Genomic DNA, 12,178 nt, shown 5'->3' on the forward strand with positions numbered 1-12,178 from the left:
GTACGTTTAAAATAGCCGCTTTTCTTTGCTTCGTCGTGCATACCAAGAATGATTGACTACAGGTATGTGCACTTTTTTTACCTACTTCTAAACATTCATTTAAGCACATCTATTTTTCATGTTTATCTGTTGTTATATTATATCATTGTACTTTCATTGTTAAAAAATCCTGATGTATTAAATGTATTTCGCTAGTTATTTATCACTGATAAATGTAAACACTTTAATTGAAACCGGAAGTATATTACAGAATTCATTTCACAATGCGCATTTTCTTTTACCAATATCATGAATATTCATTACAGAACGGAGTCATACATGGCTCGTAGAGAATTTGTCCTCCTACTGGGCCTCATTATCTCGACAGAAGTTGTATTTTGTGGAATTGCTTCGACATGGGACTACTGTCACTGCAGGTGGGATGATTGGGCGGCCTGGTCGGACTGTTCGAGGACCTGTGGTGGTGGCCGGCGGTACAGGACAAGGAAAGTCTGGATAAGGACTGACATATGCACACGTGAATTTACCAACTGTGCCAGTAATGATATGGGTTCTGAATTTGGAGATTGTAACGAAATTTGTTACAATGGAGGGACCTTTATGTCTTATGGAAGTTGCTCGTGTGTGACAGGCTGGCATGGAAGCTGCTGCTTACAGGGTATTTTTTAGCTAATCTCAAATATTTTCTGAATTTATCAGTTTGTCTGTTTATCTAATTATTCATAGTAGGATTCATTTACCTACCTGATTCTGACTGAAATAGATATCTACAAATATTTACATTACATATGTTTTTGCATATAAAGTGAATGGAAATCTATTGCATTCAAAACGCCATAACACAGACAGGGTGCCAAGATGTTACAGCATGCGCTTTAGTTTGACGTCATAATCGTTGAACGCCGAGGAATTACAACGTCACAAGCGAAAATCGAAAAATCAGGCTCAAATTTTAAATAAAAAACACATTTGCATCTAAGGTAGAAAGTTCAAAAATGAAAATATAAACAATGAATCAAGATATCGTCTCATAACTGCAACGGTGAGTGCAAACGAGTATTCATAACGCGCTAACGCGCGTTTCTCAATTTGTACACATCGTTGCAGTTATGAGACTTTATCTTTCAAAAAATAATGATTCATTGGTTAATATCAATTCTCTATAAAAATCAAAATTTTAAATAGGGTCGTGGACATGACATATCTCCGATTTAGCTGAAATTCACACCATTTACTATAATTGGTATGTCTTTAATAAATTTGATGTTAAAGTCTAACTTTTCAATTTGGTTGCCATGGTAACAGGGATGTTATATTTAGAACCCTCTGATTAAGCAAATTTTGCTCTGTTTTAAATTAAATTTGTGCACATTCAATTAATTAGTAAAAATTCACATGAAAATTATATTATGTGAGCTCATATTACTTAAATCTGAGAAATTAATTTCATTCAAAGATATTTGAATGAAGATTAAGCGAATTTTCATTGCAGCATTAAGGCTGTTAGCAAATTGGCAATTTGCCAAATTTGTCTTTTTTAGTCATATTCAATGAAATTTTTCACCATTTTTACAACTGATATATTTGTAACCATGTATCATTAAATAAACTATATATTCTAAGGTTTTATGAGAATAAAAAAAATTAATGGGTAAATCAAAAAATTTCTAGAAATTATTGCATGAAAATTGGCAATTTGCCAAAATTGACTTTTTAGTCATATTCAATGAAATTTTTAACCATTTTGACAACTGATATATTTGTAACCATGTATTATTAAATAAACTATATATTCTAAGGTTTTGTGAGAATAAAAAAAATTAATGGGTAAATCAAAAACTTTCTAGAAATTATTGCATGAAAATTGGCAATTTGCCAAAATTGACTTTTTTAGTCATATTCAATGAAATTTTTCACCATTTTGACAACTGATATATTTGTAACCATGTATCATTAAATAAACTATATATTCTAAGGTTTTGTGAGAATAAAAAAAATTAATGGGTAAATCAAAAACTTTCTAGAAATTATTGCATGAAAAATTGTCAATTTGCCAAAATTGACTTTTTTAGTCATATTCAATGAAATTGTTCACCATTTTGACAACCGCTATATTTGTAACCATGTATCATTAGATAAACTTTATATTCTAATGTTTTGTGAGAATAAAAAAAATTAATAAATAAATGGGTAAATGTACAGCTTTCTAGAAATTATTGAATGACATGAATGCATCAATGACCCCCCCCCCCTTCCATTAATCACAAATAACAGAGAAGATCATCTAAGAACATGTTTTACCAAACTGAACAAATTGTTATGTAGTATGAATATATGCCAAGTATTTAAATTTCTTTTCAATAATTAAATAGAACTTCTGAAATTAACTTGGTGACAGGTAAATTAAAATGTTGCCATGGAAACAAATCAGGCTTCTAGTTATTTTACGCGAGTGAGTTAAGGCTAAATATGAATATTTCTATACAAATGAGCTGATAAAAATTCATAAGCTGTATATTTTATGCTCGTACAGAGAAAGTTCAATTTGATTTTCTTATACATACTAAGTACCCACAGTTTATTTATGCAAGTGCATATTATGACGTCATTGTTCTCTCCCATTCAAGGTTATAAATCATATCAACAAAATCATGTCGGTGCAAGGGCATGTCCTATCTAATTTAAAATAAACAATGTATAATATTAAGGGGAATATTATTAAAATTAATAAAATTGCTGCACAAATCCTATGGACTTTTTCAATCGATAAAAATTTTAGGAAACTTACACTGGACTGTGAATTTTTACCCTGTTTAAACTTAAAACTGCACAGATAGTAACTAAATAATTGCCGTGCCGACATTTGTGCAGCAATATCGTAAATCCTTGGAGTATCCTTCGTCCTTTTTATACCTTGCTTCTGTAAAACAAAGTAAGGTATGCCCTTGCGCCGAAGCGATTTTGTTGATGTTTCATATAAAATTGTGTAGTAGAGCTCTATGACGTCATAATATGACGTCATAATGTGTACTGGCTATTGCATGTCCTGGGTACCAAGAATGTATAAGAAAACAAATCTTATCATTTTCCGTGCAGTAGGTAGAGCAATTGTGGAATTTAATCAGATATTTTGCATAGAAACCTCCATATGTAGCCTTAACTCACTTGCGTAATCTAAATATGAAATAAAACAAGTGAGTTTCCAAAAATTCTTACAAATCTTTTAATGGCCTGTAATTGTGTCCAATCTTTTTGATTTATTCACTAAAATATGTTCAAATTCAAAACAATTGTTTTCAAAATGGTTAATTTTTTAAAATGTATGATCAAAGTAAAAAGGCAAACTCATATTTAATAAATGATATGAAAGTATTTTATGAAAATATGAAAGTAGGTCAGACAATATAATGTCAAAACAAGTTGGTAAGACCATCTTGATTATAATGTTTGTTTGCCCTCTCCCAACTCGGGGTAAAATTATTAAGTCAGCTTGGTAGGTAGGTTGTAAAATCTTTTCCCCAGAAAATTTCATAATATTTGTTGATGAGATAAGATGGATAAAAAAAACCATCCTGTCTTGCAATGTAAAAAAAAAGTTTTGAATTTTAGTTAGTCTGTTGGGGGAAGGCAGCCAAATTTGTTTAAATGGCCTTATATGCTAAATATTGTGGAATTAATTTTTATTACCACATTGCTTATCAGCATATTCAGATGATCAGTTACATGTATACTATGTTATTTTAATGGGTATAAATATTTTAAATTATTTGACCTTGACCTTAGACATTGACCGACTTAAAAAAAACTTTAACCTTAACCACAACTTTTGAAGTTGGACTAGATTTTCATATTTCACAGTTGTTTTACTTGTGGCAAGACCTTTCATGGGATACCTCGTGGGAATCTTGACATAAGCTGCAATGTATGGGGGAATCTGTTTCACAATTAATCTTGTTCTCAGTTTTGTTAAAATGTATTCATATATATTCTAATCATACATGACATACTGTGTGAAGCCTGCCAATATAAAACTCTAAATTTGTGAGCCCATGTGGGGGTATATAATAAATCAATATGGCACCTCTCCTGCAGAGTGGGGATATAAAAAGGGAAGAAACTGCTTCTTTGCACAATACTGCTTTTATAGAAAAAAATAAACAAGACATTAATTGGAATGTATGCTTCACTTAAACAGTGACATTTTTTGAAAATACAAGAAATCAATTTAGAATACACATATTCTCTAAGGAAAACAGATGCCCTGCTTAAAAAAAATTGCTAAAATTTGTTCCTTCATATTCTCTCATTTGATGTCAGCTTGGTTTCCTCGAATTCACATTTCTTTATGTCCTTTTGTGTAAGTTTGAAAAGTAGCTCAGCCTTGCAATATTAATTTGCTGTGGATTTTAGTATTAATGATCATTAGAAAACCCTCTCTATGTCCATCTTGCACCAGTGACAACTTTTACTGGATCCTCTTTTCTTTCTGTTACTTTTCCTACTTTGTATTTTTCATGTAAAATTTACTTCCAGTCCACTGTGATTTTTTTTTGGGGGGGGGGGGGCTGTCCTCTGCTCTGGTCATTTCACATGAAAATAAAAAAAAAATAACATTAATTTTTGGTCACTTTGGATAAAAATTCATTTAAAAATTGTTTCAAAAACTTAAAACTGGAATCTTAAAATTTTGCAATATATAAAACATATACATTTTCAACCTATAAACATTATTATCTCCCTTTATGCATTGTTGTGGCAATCATGTCTTAAGTCACCATGAATCCATGCAACTTAATACACAATACATGTACCTGTGTGGTCTCCTTGCTAGAGGATCTGTAATCCTGAGAATCTTCATTAGGAAAATCTTGCAAGGGCTGCAATGATCAATTTAAAATTATTTTTTAATTTGAAAGTTTGGGTTAAAATCCTGAACATCATATATATATTACATGTACCTAATATTTACATGTTATCCTGAAAATTTTCTGAATCAAGAGGAATGATTGATAAAGGAGTGGATTTAATGTTGTCATCAAGCATTTTTTTTTCAGTTTACATATAAAGCTTTTCTGCAGTTTGGACAAATCGCCAGAGATATAGAGACTAAGAGTAGAAATGAATTTGACAACAATTAATTTCTAAAGTGGAAAATGAAATGTATTTATATTATAAATTAATTGTAATAAAAACATACATGTTTTATGGATACTAACGTAATGTGGAATAATTTATTTTGTTCTTTAATGCGACTATTTTTAATTTGTACAATATGTCCTTGACATGTAAAGTACACAGCATCAGAATGATCTCATCTGTACAGATCAATATTGTCAAAATAAAACTATTCATATTTAAAATGTGTGCAAGATTGATATACCTGCAATATATAGCTGAAAAACAGTGATCAGTAAAATTAAAATTATGAGACAGAAAGCTGCATCTTGGAAAGTACAAATGGGGTTGCCATATTCTAACACCCTTGGATAGATTTCTTTACCTACTTTACAATACATCACCTTGCAGAGCAAATAACTTCATTGTATCAAGGTCCCAAAAATGATTTCACAATAGTATGACAAAGTATATGTACTTAGATCTAGAACACTATTAGCATCTGTAAATCTGTGTGTCTGCATGTACTTTCATAATTTTACACTTACACTTTTTTAATCAATTCTTTAAAATATTCTACAGTCCTGATATTGCTTAAAATTTCAAAAAATCTAACACACTATTCTGTTATCATTGTCAGAAGTCAAAGGTTTAATATTTCCGAGGTATGATTTCTACAAATCCTGTTTGTAAAAATAGATTGGACACAAGCATATTATCATTTGGAAAAATAAATTCATACAAACAATTTTCATCAAATATACTGAATTTTATAGAAAATAAAATACCAGTACCCAAAACGGGCACATATATTGCACAGTAGTATTTGATTCAATGTCATGTACATGTAATATGTGCAACTGTGCATCCAAGTTTTCATGGTTTTGTTTGTTTTTATTGTCTTATATTTCATTATACAGTCAGTTACCTAATCCGAGATTCCTCTGACTCTAACCCCTGCTTTTATATTGTGACTTGTGCGTACACATCGTCGGAAATCCACGGTCGGTCTCGTTTCTCTTACCTCGAAGAGAAGCGAGACCGACCGTGGGTTTCCGACGATGGTGCGCACAAGTCACAATATAAAAGCGGGGGTTAGAGTCAGAGGAATCTCGGATTATCAGTTAGTGCATGCAGGTACATGTGACACCTGAATAGAATTATGAATAAAAAAAATACTTACACATTGCAATCGGGATCGGTCGGGGACTACCACACCACTACATGTATCTCTCGATCTCTATTTCAAAGACGTCTTGAAGGGAACAGCTAACATCCTCTCGGCCTTCGCCCCATACCACCCTGATTTCCTCATATTTTCTTTTCTACGAGTAGCTATACGTGTGATACTCATCATGTCCAGATCAACCCTTTGGCTTTTCTTAAAGATTATCCCAACTTTGTCAACTGTTTTTCATCAAATTCTGAGTCTCTTGAGGTAGAATTTTCCTGAACAAGATGTTTCAAAACAAGAAGAAAAACTGCAGATTTCATTGTCTGCCATCTTGTTTACAATTTACACATTTTGTATTCTTCAATGCCGAAGAGCTCCAACAAGGGAAATAACTCGGATAGAGAAAAAGCGCATTTAGACCAACTTTATAGTGTAATAAAATGTTTATTTTTGATTTACCCATAAATGTTTTAAATGATATTTGCAAAATAACATTTCTTGAATATAAATCTCCCTACTAGAATTTTCACATCACTTGTCAAAGTCTTTAAATTCTAACTCTGACAAGGGAGGTAACGAAGACTAATTATTCACTTTTTTGGCATCAGAAAATTAGAAATTGTAAAATCTTTGTGACCTTGGCTATTTTTTACATAGATTTGATTGTCATGAAGGATATAAAAAAATATGAACATAAACAGCTTTGTCTAGTAAATATTTTTTTGATATTATTGATAAATAGCAATATCCACTATAATTTACACCTTCTAGTCCCGTTTCCATGGCAACCGGATAAAGTACCATGCTTTCTTTCATATAGTCAATCTTTTCATTCATTGAAGTTTCAGTAAGAAAAAAATTAGCTGAATCCAAGACATCGCGTGGCCACGTCATTTTGATATTTACGTAGAATTGATATTAAATAGTTGTTAGAATCGTCAACTTGACGATTTTAACAACAAATTAGAGATATATGTCCCGGTCAGGAACTGGAAATGAAATCAATTTCCTATTTCTGATGGAAGCAATTTTTTCTCAATACCCTCTAGTTCTTATAAAATTATTGCCTTCATTTTATTCACAGAAAACTGAAATTTGGGCGTTTTATTCACTGTGAAATGTCAATTTATGTTGAAGGCTAAAATACATTATTATCAAATTTAAGATTTATAAAAGACCACCTATCTGATAAAAAAAGATATGATCTAAGTTTAAATATTGCAGAGATAACTTGTGGAAATCCGGGGACAATAGCCAATGGTGTCGTTTCGGGATCGACATACACGTATGGTAATACTGTGACGTACTCCTGTAACACACACTTTAATCTGACCGGTGGATCAATCTCCAGAACATGTCAATCAAATTTTCTATGGAATGGAACGCAACCAAGATGTGCATGTGAGTTTTTGAGCATCAATCTGAAATTCATAATTTTATTTTTTTAAAAGTTGTCAAAAGGTATACAAAATAATATTTATTTTTAATTGAATAATAATGAAATACACAGACAAGTCTTTATTTGCGTTTATAATCTCTAAAAAATGATAATTTGATGTCAAAGTAAAAGAAGACAAATGAATTCGGAGGCCCATATATTGGCTTTGTTTAAGGGTTCATTTGATCGATAGCGTTCTTGGACGTCAAATGCATGTATATATATATATATATATTTTCATCTATTAGTCACCATTTGTATAGGGTGATTTTTATTTCTTTTTTAAATTTTTTTTTTGGTGTAAACATGGAAAATTTCCAGTCAAGGTAAAAAAATAAAATTAGCTTTAGAGCGATATTGGCATGTTCAATACAATAAGAGTATGGTTTAACTTTATTTATGCTGTGCTGACTAGCAGGTTTCAATATATGTTTATATGTTTGCTTTCTGTACGGAATTTGTTCGGTTCTTTCTCTGTACTTTTCCATTTCGCTAATGTTGAGATCAATTGTTCCTAACTGACCTAAGTCGACATTCTGCCCGGTAGCAAAACATATGAACCTAAAATGCCCCTGATACAGCATAATCAATTGTCTGAAGTTCGATTATTGTTTTCGATATTTTTCAATATTTCTAGAAGAAAAAATTACAACATAATTATACTGTAAAACCAGTTAAGTGCATTTTTTACTCTGTTTTCCATATTTCACTTTTATCATTTTTTTTAGTTGTGAATTCATGCGCCAGCAACCCCTGTCTGAATAATGGCACATGTGTAAATGGCTTAGACAGATATGACTGTCGCTGTACTTCAAGTTACAATGGCATCAACTGTGAAAATGGTAAGTTCATGCATTTGATATGTTTCCGTCAATCTATCTTGAATTCATGAATACTAGTTAAAGACCTAGGGATTAAAAGACTATTCTGTATGGAATTTTGATCAGATATTCAGCCACCAGTAATGAAGAATTGTCCAAATGACATGTTCCTATACTCCACAAAACCAACTATTTTTGCAAATTGGACGGCACCAACTTTTCACGACCCTGTTGGAACAATTATAGACATAACATCAAACTATCCACACGACAGCTGGGTGTTTCCATGGGGTGATTACATCGCGCAGTATGTTGCACTGAAACCTACCAATGGTCTTCGAACATTGTGTCAGTTCAATATTACAATTCGACGTAAGTTTATTTGATTTGTTTTATATTTAAGGGCGTGAACACATTTATTTTTTGTGTTATTTCTCTCAAGCTCTTTGATAAACGTCATAACCTAAACTGTTAAATCGTTAACTTCCCTTGCTTAAATATGTAGTAATTTGATTTCATCACCTGCATACGGAGTTAAGATATCTCAGTTGATTCAAAACACAAGAGCATGCTCTTACATGTATGTACAGTATCTAAAACGAGGTAATTTATAACAAACAAGTTTCTGAAACATGAATATCAGCAGTCTCTTTTAAAGTCATTTTTTAAGTTCTTTGAGAGATGAAATGACCGTTTCAGTAAATATAATTATCATTGAGTTAAATGCTGACTGATGTTTTACATACTATTATTGACCAATACCTATACAATGAATTGACGACGGAATTTCCCTTTATTTCCTGAAAATTAAAAGGTGCACACGGCGCGTTTTGACCGGTCAGCAGGGGATGCTAAGTCCTTTATAGGACCTGATTCCACCTCTGAATTTTTGAGGTCCGTGTTTGCTCTGCACCTATTTGTATAGTTTTAAGAAAATTCGAGCTTGAATTCTGTTCTTTATCTCCATATCTTTAACAAAACGAATTTCTGTTTCATTTTTTTTTAAATTGTACAGCTCATCCATGCCCAGAGCTAAACGTACCAGTAAATGGTGCTCGTGTATGTAATGGATGGAAGACCGACTATGGTAAATTCTGTTTAGTATACTGTGGCGGGAACTACAGCCTGAGCTTACAGTTTGATCACAGTCAGTGGTACGTGTGTGGATCCAGTGGGAATTGGATTGCTAATGGACCCTTACCAAACTGCACAGGTAAATGCTTTTCAGACGATCTTATTTATATAACTGAGATAATTGCTATTCCTTGTAGCATTACACAGTTACATGTAACCAAAACGCTAATGTTTTAAACCAAGTTGCTGATTCATTTCTTCATTCATAAAGGAAACCTTTTCCCAACCCTGTTGCAACCACTATTGAAATAACGACCACTATTGAAATAATTATTTCAATAGTGGGCGTATTTCAATAGTGGTTATCACCTATGTTTTTTATTAAAATGCACTCTCAACCACTATTGATATAGTTATTTCAATAGTGGTCGTTATTTCAATAGTGGTTGCAACACACCCCTCTAAAAATGGAATTAAAGCCTCAATTTCTTTAACATCCACATTGTATGTAACCAAAGCCCGTTGCAAGATAATTTTATCAGAGCATAAGAGTGATTACACAATATTTACAAAGGTGGATGTACTCTGGGTTTTTCTCTTTTAACTAACTGCAAAAAACCCTGCAAACAAGATGAATCTAAAATTGGAAACAGAGATCTTTATGTTAAACGTCGAAACAGTCGACATAATCGGGACACTTCCAAACAAACAGTTTAGGTTCTGTTTGTAATAATCTTTATTTTATACGAGGGTTGTCCCGTAAAATCGTGGACAACACGTTTTTCTCGGAAAATAATGGGCACAATACGCTTAAATATTCAGGAAATGTTTATTTACCATATTCAAGTGTATCTTAATTGTTTTGATAAAATCTAGACAAAAATAAAGATTTTATCATGCTCGGATGTGCACGAGGTATTGTTCTACGGCGCACGGTAAACAAACCAAGGTTTTATTAAAGAATACACGAGTTTGAATTCAAAATAAAAGTTTTAAATAAAAAAGATTTGGATTAAAATTATCCTAATTTCATCCACAATCAATTTTGTAGTCTTTGTAAAAATTTTAAGGCATTTGCTTAATTTTTGGCAGTTTCTCGAGCATTGGAAATGGGAAAGTGGTAAACACAACACACGAAAAATGGCGACGTTTTATAACGTTACGGCGCACCGGAGAACAGTTCAGTTTTATTTCGATGTTGTAATGACACCTTTAGAGACTTGAAATGACCATAGTAGATAAAAGATTATGAAAATATCACCATATCTTATGTATACAAATGAAATAGGAGTTTTCTTAGCGAAATTTTTTTTGATCGAGTCCCTGAGAAGTACAAAACATATGGACAAACTCCTAATGTAATAGCAAAAGACGCAGTTACAGTAGACCGCCGATATGAGATTTTCTATTAGTTGAATGATGGTGAGAATATTGTCCGTAACTTACTAATAAATCTTTAGAAGATCGCATGAGGGTGCCAATTGGTTCTTCGGCTGTTTATGGAGACTAAAGAATGTGTATCAATGAAATTCCTAAATCTAAGTCGGACTCATCCAACTTCATTTTCAGGAAAGATGAAACGTGACGCTGTTTTATACACTTTGACGTTATAATCCATGCGCCGTAAGGTGATACAAAACATGGCATAAAATCTCATAATTTGTTTATTTATGCATATATTTATCTGAAATTTGCTGTGTATATTACTAAAATATGTACTAAATAATAGTGAAAATTTCAGAACGCAGTGATGTTTATTTTTCACACTCGACAACTTGTCCACGATTTTACGGGACAACCCTCATAGATAAGACGCAATAATATCGTTCAATTGAGGAATTTCCAATCATATCATGCAACACTGAAAATCGTGGCTTCAGTCTGCATATAGTTTTAAATCTTTATCATTTTTTAATTTGATTGACAGAATTCTGAGACTGATCCACCGGTCACCTAATTTAACGTGTGCATTCTTATTTCATAAAATGTATGTAGAACCCAATGCAAATCCATTACATCTAGTCCCGTAGATTATACAAGCTGTATACATCTCTGCTATGTTTCTATTCATATCTGTGTCCAAGGATTGGCCCCATAAAAGGATATATTCGAACATTAAAGCATTTACCATTTATAACTCAACTAATGTTGGACAAATTCAGAAGTGAGCTGTATGTTTCTATTTCAAGATCAGATTTTGACGCCCCAGGTTCTGAGTTCCTCCAGTTCATACCGATACGAGGATTCGTTCAGCCTCCAGCGATATAAACAAGATACAGAATTCTTACATAGAGAGACTGAAGTCTTCTAATTACAATGACTTTTGTGATGAGAATATAAACCTATGCTCCGCTGAAAATGTAGAAGTTGCATGCTGAATGTGTACTTGTCACCTTGTTAATTGTAATTGATTAAATTCACCATGATTTTTTTTAATACAGAGATAAAAAATGATTTAATCATTCTAAATATTATTTGTTTTATACATGTAACCAGAAGAGGTTGTCATTAATTTGCACTATACTTTGCATATGTGTTATAATTTTCCCCCCTTAA

General features: G+C 32.2%; 1 long non-coding RNA gene and 1 pseudogene across 2 annotated transcripts; one reads left to right on the top strand and one right to left on the bottom strand.

Annotated features, from left to right (window-relative positions):
* The first annotated feature begins 300 nt into the window (after positions 1-300).
* On the top strand, positions 301-12,057 carry LOC134277011 (neurogenic locus notch homolog protein 1-like; annotated as a pseudogene).
* On the bottom strand, positions 4,479-6,722 carry LOC134277012 (uncharacterized). 2 transcript variants are annotated; one of them, XR_009994167.1, is made up of 3 exons: positions 6,299-6,722; positions 4,801-4,877; positions 4,479-4,577 (listed from the first exon to the last, which is right to left on the bottom strand). It is a non-coding gene; the product is annotated as an uncharacterized LOC134277012 (long non-coding RNA). The 2 variants fall into 2 exon arrangements; XR_009994165.1 differs by having other exon boundaries at positions 4,479-4,877.
* Positions 12,058-12,178: the final 121 nt, after the last annotated feature.

Source organism: Saccostrea cucullata, unplaced genomic scaffold (assembly GCF_032062105.1).
Source record: "Saccostrea cucullata isolate Sc308-1 unplaced genomic scaffold, CSIRO_AGI_Scuc_v1 ctg7037, whole genome shotgun sequence".
NCBI lineage: Eukaryota > Metazoa > Mollusca > Bivalvia > Ostreida > Ostreidae > Saccostrea > Saccostrea cuccullata.